Source organism: Polyodon spathula, chromosome 1, assembly GCF_017654505.1.
Source record: "Polyodon spathula isolate WHYD16114869_AA chromosome 1, ASM1765450v1, whole genome shotgun sequence".
NCBI classification, from domain to species: Eukaryota; Metazoa; Chordata; class Actinopteri; order Acipenseriformes; family Polyodontidae; genus Polyodon; species Polyodon spathula.
In genome coordinates, this window is record NC_054534.1 from 38,025,055 (window position 1) to 38,035,067 (window position 10,013).

Sequence of the window (10,013 nt, forward strand, 5' to 3'; positions counted from 1 at the left end):
TGAAACCAGAAATTTATGAAAAATAAATCAAAAAAATATAAACAATAAAAAGAATTTCACAGGGCTCTACCAGTTATCAATTTATTGTAATGAAATTTGAGTAGTTAGTTTGATTTTACAACCTGTACAGGCCCTGTGGGCATAAAGTGAATAAACTAAACTAAATAATATTTTCTAATTAATAGGATGATATCGACACAACACGGTATTCATTTCATTTGATTGTCTTGCAACCCAAACTGCCATATTTTAAAATGAGCAATCTTCTCAGCTGATTTTTGGGTCTTGACCAAATCCATGTTGCAATTAATGGTGTGATCCCCTCTACAATCTGGAACCTGTCTATTCTGGAATCTGGCACGATTTTTAAGACTCTTCTGCCTAAAATCTGACTGTGCAATCCAGCTTTGGGTCATGTGATTCTTCTTTTCCAATTTTAGAACTAGTATAAAAAACAAAACAAAGTAAAAGCAAGAGGTTGTGTACATATCCACATGTCCCGCTGGTACCATGCTGAATTGTGCAGCTGCAGAACAGAAAATAAAGAATCTCAATGTGCACACAAGCTATCTCTTTAAAGAAAATGTGTGCTTATCAAAAAAGCTCAACATTTACCAGAACACAAAAAGAGCTAAGTGAAAAATTCAAAATCTCAAGAAAAGGCATTGCAGACATTAAAACTACTTGGAGAAAACTTGAGTGCCAACAGAAAGCGCCTGAATGCTGAATGTAGGTCAGTACGAACAAGTGAACGACTGTCTATGGCAAATCTACTCAACACGCGGCCCCTAGACAGTCAATTTGCGGCCCACATGACTATATTTAAAGAGAGAGATCACGTTTGAAAAATGACAGCTTGTGCACCAATCCCGCATTTACAGTTTATTTTCTGGAGGATTACGTTATCGCGAGGCAGGTGTCGCACAGGGCTGCGGAGATTTGAGTGAAAGGAGAGCTGAATGGCAGGGAATTTTAAGTGTGTTTATATTAGTTTAAAATATACAAAATGGCAACCAAAAAACGTAAAATAGCTGACAAACAAAGAATATTCAACCCTGTTTGGGAGTTGGAATATGTTTTTACCGAAGTAAACGGAAAACCGATGTCTCTGCTGTGTCAAAAAACTGTGTCTGTGTTAAAGAAAGCAAACTTGCAACGTCACCATGAAACTTCTCAGCCCGACTTTAACCAGTCTTATTGACCTGGCAGTAATTTAAGAAAAGACAAGGTATGTAACTGTCACAAGCTGGCTGTAAAAATAAATAAAAACTTGTGGCGGGTTAAGTTAACAGGCTGGGTTGCAATGTGTATGTGGTTATACTAGCATTTGGACGTAAAAGAAGACGAGTGCACTTAAGAGTTTGCACACAGCCCCGTATCTGGTTAATTGTGTGTACACAGCCCTGTAGGTGGAGGACTATAAAAGGCTGACACAGGAACAGGAAAAGGTGGTGACCAGGAAGAAGAGAGGCAAGGCAAGACGAGGAGAGGCTGCAGTTGGAATTGAACTAATGGAGGGTGAAAATACTTGTCTGGGAAAGAAGTATTGGTGCATAAAATATTTTATGGCGTTTTAGGGGTGATAAAGAAGAGGAATGATTAACAAGTTATCAAGCAAATAATCCATTAAGTTTTATTTTATATAGTGCCTTTCATGGGAGAACATTATCATAAAACACTTCACAGAGTATAATAATGGAATTGTGGGTAAATTGGTGGATGTAAACACTTAGTAGTAATTAATTACCTGCCTTATTTATGGTTTATTTCTGATTGTTATCACTGGAAAAATCTGGGGAATAATTTACCAGCATCACATATTAAATTGCAGGATTATACTTACCTGTATTATCTCTAAAGAAAAAAAGAGCAGGGCCTGGATTTGAATGGTATTTTTACAACTGAACTTGTGGATACAAATAAAATTGTTTTTGTTGAACTGACCTCCTCTGTGTCTGGTGTTTACTGTGCATGTTGTAGGGTTGAGTTCTGGGTTACAGTGGGATCCTTTAGTATTGGTTATAGTAAATCAAATTTAGTGCCACTGCTTCAGAAACAGACCTGGGACGTTTAGTTGCAAGTTTTTGTGGACAGCAAAGTCTGTTTCGTCCACAGTTGAAATATTTGAAATTGCTTGGCACCTGGTGAAAAGCAAATAACCTTGTACAGAAGGGGAATTGATTAAACAGTGCTTTCAAGATTGCAGCAATTCTCTGTTTGCAGAATTCAAAAACAAAGATGGCATTATAAAACAGATCTCCAAATTACAAGTGTCATATTCAACAATTGCAAGATGCATGGAAAATATTTCTGATTTCTTTTTTCAACTTTGCAATGACCTCGAAAATGTTGAATATTTCAGTCTAGCCCTAGACGGAATTTGTGGAGGAAATGCTCACTCTACTTGCCAAGGAGGGAGAAGATATTTATAAACAACTGATGACATTTTTTGAAGGTCCTTGTGAAAATGCAATAGAGAGATTATTGGCTGCATGCCGAGGTTAGGTGGCTAAGTTGTGGTCGGGTTTTGGCTCATTTAATGGATCTGCTTCCTGCTTTGAGAGATTTTTTAGAAGAAAAGACCTGCTTTGATTTGCTGTCGTTCATTAATGACAAAACATTCCTGTTGCGAGTGGCCTTTCTGACTGATCTCAGGCAACGTATGAACATGCTTAACCACAAGCTACAAGGCAAGGGTAAAATCTTACCTGCTCTGTTGAGTGATGTGTCCGCATTTGAAGCTAAACTGGCTCTTTTTTCAGATCATCTTCGTGAGAAGGGTTTCACGGACTTCCTAGTCCTGAACTCACAGGTAACACAGTCACACAACCCTATGTCATTTTTGCCAGAACCATACACAGAATACTTTTCTGAGCTGTCCAGAGAATTCTCTAATCAATTTTCTGACATGAAACCCTTAACATCAATACTCTCAGCAGTTAAGCATCCATTTTTGTTAATGTAAAAGTTGCTTCAGTTTTGGTTTAAAAATTTGGTGTAAAAAAGGCTACTTTTGAGGAAGAAATCATAGAATTGCATTCTAAAAGCTAAGCACCAGGAAGTGGCCCCTGAAACATTCTGGATGTGTTATGTACTGAATGAGACATACCCTGCAGTTGTTAAATGTGCCAAGAAGGTCTTAACCTGCTTTGGATCAACGTATGTTTCTGACAGTGCATTTTCATCAAAGGACACGATAAAATTGAAAAATCTCTCAATGATAGACAATTAAATGATCGTCTCCGCTAGGAAGCCTCCTAGTTTAACACAAGTTCTGGGTGGCTGATATCCAGGACTGCTGTATTCTGGGGCTGGACCTACTGGCTAAAGTGGGGCCACCCTCAACCTTGCTGCTGACACTGTGTCCATCAGACAAGACCACCTTGGCTCGCCATGTACTGGGAACTAGGGGAGGAGAGCCAGCTGAGTGAGCGAACATCACTGCGTCACCCGAAGAGGAGCTGGGCTCCTCGGACGCGAAGGAGCAGCACCTGGCCTCTCAGAAGATTCCATCTGCACATGGACCATGCCTCCTTGCAGTGGACATCCTCAGCCCCTTCCCTCAGCAAGAGCAGGGCAACAGGTTCACGAGTCAACGGGGTGCATGCCAGCGGCGCTTATGTTCGGGATGGAGCTCCACACCCCCATGGATCTGGTGTTTGGAAGGCCGTCACCGCAAGATGACCCTGAGCCAGCTGGCAGCTCCAGCAGCTTCAAGACCGGCTGGACGTGGCACACGCTTTTGCCCAGGAGTGTCTGGAATCGGCTAGTCAGTGGCAGAAGTGGGTACCTGCGGCGAAAGAAAGGAATGTGCTTGAAGCTGACCAGCCACTGGCAGAGCCTATGCAGAGTGAGTGAGTGGCTCTCAGATGTGACTTACCGGGTAAAGCTTCGAACCAGGGGGCGGGTGGTTGTTTTGTATCAGGACCCCCTGGCACCCTACCGTCCTGGCCTGGACAGTACTGAGCCTGGTGTACACGGGTACTCCTGCATCAAACGCAGTCACTGGAGATCTGGGAAGAGCCGGCTCTCACTGTGGCCAGCATTCTCATCACCCACCCCAAGGACTCACTGTCTTTGTTGTGGATCCAAATTATTGGCAAATGTAAATAACTTTTACTGCATTTACCTGTGAGATTTTGCTGTAGTGAGATATGAATGCTCACGTCAACATTAGGACTTAAGAACAAAGAATGAAAAGCAAGCCTTTTATTGGTAAACCACGGGATATTTGCAGTACATTTTTTCGGCTCTAACAACTATCCAAGCTAATTAGAATTAGATTTGTTATTGGGGGAAAATACTTAATTTAAAGGAATGGGGAATGTCAATAAAAGTGATTGTGAGAAATATAACTTAGGATAAAGGGTGAAGCATAACAGTAAATATATTATTAACCATACAATATATACAAGAAATGTAATCTCAGTGGTAACCTACATTGTGAAGATTGTGTAAAATAAACTGTCAGTCACCAGGTTGACCCAATTCTAGGTCCTAAAGTAGTTTATTACAGCACACCCTAGCTATAACGAACCTGTTGGGGTCCAAGCGAAAGGGCGATCAAAATGAACGATGAACTGTTGGAGTAAGTTAATGAGATGAGGTAGTATTATCCTATTCGTTGAAGAATTGAAATGCAGTATAAAAAGCAAAAATCCCCAATTGAAGCTGAACTTCTATTCAAAATCAATCTGACATGAATTGTTTCAAAGTGCACCAAATCTTAATCCAACATGCAAGAATCCCAAACTGAGTTTTTATTCCAAATCAACCCGACATGAAAAGTTTGTATTGAAAAGTTCATCAGATCATCAAGTGTTTTTTTTTTTTTTAAATCAATTTTGCTTTGCCGTATGGTTGCTAACCAAGTCAAAAAACAGAGTGCTTTTTGGCAATCTATTTCCATGACAGAGGTATGCCTGCGTTACTGCTTTTTTCAAACAATGTATGTAGTTCTCACCTTTGTTGCAATATAAAATTATTTTTGTTCCAGCATAGTTACACAGCGTACACTTTTTATTAAGACAAAAGAATTGACTTCACTACGGAGTGTGACAGTGTGTGTTTATAGTATTTTATTTTTTTTTTGGGGGGGGGGGCGGGGTTGTCCAGGGGCCAGGTTCGTTATAGCCAAAGGTTTGTTATAATGAAGCGCATTATAGCAAGGGTGTATTGTCTTTAATTTCACCTATTGCACCTCCCTTATAAAGGTTTACCAGGGTCATTTTGCATGGTAATTGTATGGTTTTCCCATGCTTTTTTATGGTTATATGAGACATTTACTATAGTGGTTTTCCATGTTTTTTAATATGCATTATAATTCTTCTGTGGGCTTTATAATACTTATTTGCTTTATTGCATTACATGCTTTTACTATTGGAAACTTTTATAGGTTTGGAGTGGAATGGGCACCCTTGCTCTAGTGGAAAACTTTTATGAAAACAGATGGCAAACTAAGCAGCTTCATTACTGGGGCATGCCCAACTCCGCCCAACCTTGTTGAAGTACTTGCTTCATAGTTGAGTTGAGGCTGCTCAGCCCTTTATATAGTAGGATACCTACAATAAATACTCCCCAGGCAGGTTTTTTTTTTTTTTAAATACTTGCTGTAATTGTTTTTATTTACCCACCACCATACTGTCGCTGTTACTTGATATTTACATTCTTCTCCAAATCATTTTTAAACAAGTTTGAATATGCCTCTGAAACAGAATGATCCATCCAACAGCTAACCCAATAGACCATAAAGGCTGTCACACACCAGACGCAATGGGATTTTTCATTAGGAGACAAGCCACTTTCACAGCGACATGACCAGATAAACTAAAAGCAAAACAGAGGTGATGCAACAGATTGGAAAACTGCCAGATCAAAAAAAAATTGCAACTGACTATGATCAAGACTGGTACATATTCATCAACATGGTGTATTAATTATGAGTGCCTTCTCTGATGAAATTTCAGCATATTTAAAATACATGGTAATATAGTATCATCTCTTTCCTAAATATATGCTGTATAGTGTAATATATTTTTTAATATACTCTCATACATTTCAGAAAACATTCCTAATATATTGCAGTACATTCCTACAAGAATACAAGATATATTTTATAGATGGCAGAATTCTAAAATATGTTTTGGATTTCACAAAAATATATTGCAAAACATTCTACTTTGCATGGCGTGGCGTATATGTTACTGTTTCTGTAACATATACATTTTTTAGTGCATTTTAACAATTCTTATAATGTTATCCCATGTCTAAATTTAATTCCTTACCAAACATTATATTTTATAAAATTACATTACCTCACAGTACAAGGAATCAGGGACCTAATTAGCATATGGCTGGAGCGGGGCATGCTGGGAATGAGCAATTGGACTTTCTATTGGATCCGAAGGACAAGTGGACTGTTCTGTTCCCCCAAATGTTACAATATGTTAGAAAATATTACAATATATGGTTGCATACTTTGAAATATGTTCCCTTGTATTTTGTTTCATGCACATTTTATATATTTAAATATATTTTTCACATATATTCCCAACATATTTCAAAGTATATAGAAGTATATTTTGGAATATGTTCCCTTATATTTCAAACTATATGTTGGGATATATTTTAAAATAATTGTATATTTAAATATATACAATTATATATTTTTACAATGTATTTCAATGTATTTTTGTGGCTATTTTATATATTTTAATATACCTTTTAAAATATATATTTGAAATATATTTATTGTATTTTTTTTTCCATATGGGTGTCACCCCTGGATCTCCTGTGTCGCTGTGGTGTGAAAGATACCTATGAAAAGTATAAGTTATATTAATTTTGTAGTATCGCTGCAGAGTTTCACTTGTCGCATTGCGTCTGGTGTGTAGCAGCCTTAAGGCTTTGCTGGAGGTATGACATAGGCCCGGTTTTTTGGGATGGAACTGCATAACAGGCTCACATTTTGATTGGTCCTTGTCTGTCACAGAAATATGACATCAACACAAGTGGGAAACTTTGGAGAGATTCTAATAAGTGCTTGCTTGGTCCAATTAAGCAATTTAGGGGACAGTTGGAACAAAAACCAGGAGGACAGTGGCCCTCTAGGATCAGGGTTAGGCACCCCTGCTGTAGGCTATATATACTGTTTAAACCAGTGGTGCATAACTCAGGACATGGAGGGCCGGTGTTCCTCCTGGTTTTTGTTCTAACCATACCCTAAATTGGTTAATTGGACCAATTAAGCTTCTAATTAGGTCCAATAAAGTAATCTAGGGTGCAGTTGGAATAAAAACCTGCAGGGACACCGGCCCTACAGGACCGAGTTGTGCATCACTGGTTTAAGCAGTTGGACTGTGCAAATATAATGGAAACAAATTAAATACATTGTACAATAGGAATGATTATCTAGTGATAGATTACAGACATTCTTATGCAAAGTACAAGTAACATGTAAAAATGTGCCCCTCAACCATTTACTATATAGTCTTTCCCACCTGGAAACATTTACACTGGCCATAAAAAGGTTAACTGCCCTAAAATGCTTAATTGGACCAATTAAACTTCCAATAAGCACTTAATTAGTCCAATTAAGTAATTTAGGGTACAGCTGGAACAAAAAGCAAGAGAGACATGGGGCCCTTCAGGACCAGGACTGGAAACCGCTGCTAGCATGTTCATTGTTCCATATCACCAAATTTATATTACGGTCTTTCTAATTCAAACACCAAATGAATCGCCCTATTGTTTCTTGCTAATTCTGCATTTGTTATGTGCTTCTCCAGGTAGAATGTATGTATTTTATGAAACAAGCAGTTTGTAGTATAGTGACTACATCTTCCTTACAGTGAGTGTAAAACGATTAGTTTTGTTCAAGGAATGTACAGCTAGAAACATGTTTCAGCTCGTTTCATCATCGTCAGATATCCGTGATGTAAGATGGTTTAACAATGTTAATTACAGCTTTAAAGGCAGGTCGAGATTAGCAAGCCTAATTATAAACAATCTGTTTTGCATTGTGTGTTTACCCATAGCTGAGTTTGAGATAAGAAAGCGCTAAATAAAAATAAAATAAATAAAAAAGCAACAAGAAACTTGCTGTGCCCTCTACACCATCCCAAAGTGGGCACTGATAAGCAACGGACTGTCAATTGTTTCACACAAATGGAGGGTCCTGAAACTCCAGGAGCAATTAGAGAGCCCGTTATGCAGCCAGCGGACCACATTGCAAGACCCTGGGTGGTTTGGAACCCACTTACCATACCAGACAGATTGTCCTTTCTCACCCTTTGAGGGTTATTCACCCAGGGTCTTCAAACACTGTACTCCCAAAATTGCCATACTTCTAGTTTTAAAAAGCTCTTTATTTAAATGAAAGACAATACTTTGGATTTATATAGAAACTTGCATCCCATAGGATACCAAAGCTCTTCACACGCGGCAGCTATTCTGTGCCAGCACACTGACACAGCAGTTCAAGTGGGAGAGGTGAGGAATTGCTCAGCCAATTGAACTACAGGGGGAAATTTAGGTGGGCCAGATTGTAAGTGCCTGAATTGGAATTTAGCCATTATATTTGCATAGTCCAACTGTTTGGATATTATCTATAGCCTACAGTTTAAACTATCAGGAATAGATAAAGAATATTTTACCAATACAATACAATAGTGTTTATGTTAAATGGTTGAAGGGCATTGGCCTCTTAAAACCCATAAGTGAAAGAGCTGATAGGCCTTTATTTTATTTTAGTTTTTGCATGGTGAATAAAATATATTGAACTCCACCATTCTATTCATTTTGAGGTATGATAAACCTCTACCAGTGACTATATTGTAGCGATCTTGGGGGGGGGGGTGGAGGCGGGGTTCAGGGGAGAGTATCAGGTTGTGTGTGTGTGTGCAGGGTTGAATGGTGCTGTGTGCGTGCATGGTTGCACGGTGCTGTGTGCGTGCAGGGTTGCATAGTGGTGTGTGTATGAATATCTAGTCACCCAGTCTTACTGTATTGTTTTTTGTGTTATTTTCCCATTTCATTTGAAGAATACTTGAATGAACCAGCTATACTTTTTTATTACATGTAAGTGTGTACTACTACGTAGTCTTAAATGGTTTCTTATTAATTTTGGATTAGTAATTGGTGTTCTTTTTCTTTCAGAACATATGATGATTTGGAGTAAATCTGTTTGAGTGTTTTGTGAAAATATGAATTATTGCAATAAATAAAGCTAAAGTGGAAAAGAATGTATTTGAAAATAGTGTATTGTCCCCTTATTTCAAGCTACAAGGTTAGCGTGCTTTGAAATATGAAACACGTTTTGGCTGAAAGTCATTCTGGTGACCCTAGCAGCTGATCTAACACTTGGCAGATGTTATATATGTAAGCAATAAGCCACTCCAGACATATGTTACACACGCCTGGCTTGAGGCTATAGGCTGAGTGCCGTCAGCCTCCATGAAATGCTGTAAGAAATGTCTTACCACACATCCTGGAGTGGGTTATTGCGCTTCTAAAATGGCTAAAATTTGCTTATTTACATGTTTTATACAATTTGTTAAAGTTGACATTTGAAATCGCTGTTCTTGTAGTACAATAATCGCGCTCTGCAACTTTGACTGTCATTCCTCCAAACGTGCTGCTTGCATCTCTTCTCAGCATTAGTTTTAACTTCAAACGGTGAGTCATGCAGAAAGTCACTCCTATCAGTTAACTTGAACAAAACGCCTGACTGCATAATTACGAATAATACACACTGCCGTGTGTAGTTACTGTAAGCTGTAAAATCTGAATCTAGGTTTTACTTTTTTATTTTCATATGCGGCCCCTTCATTGTTAACCACTTGCCACCATTTCCAGGCTGATTTTTGTACTGTAGCCCTGGGACTTTCGCTGTGGACCAAGAGATCGAGATTTTGAGATTTTTAAGAAAGAAAATCCAAGGAAATGAATTGTCATTTTTATTTTATATGATTCTATTTAATTTCTGATAGTGTTTGACTATTAAAAAAGAAAAA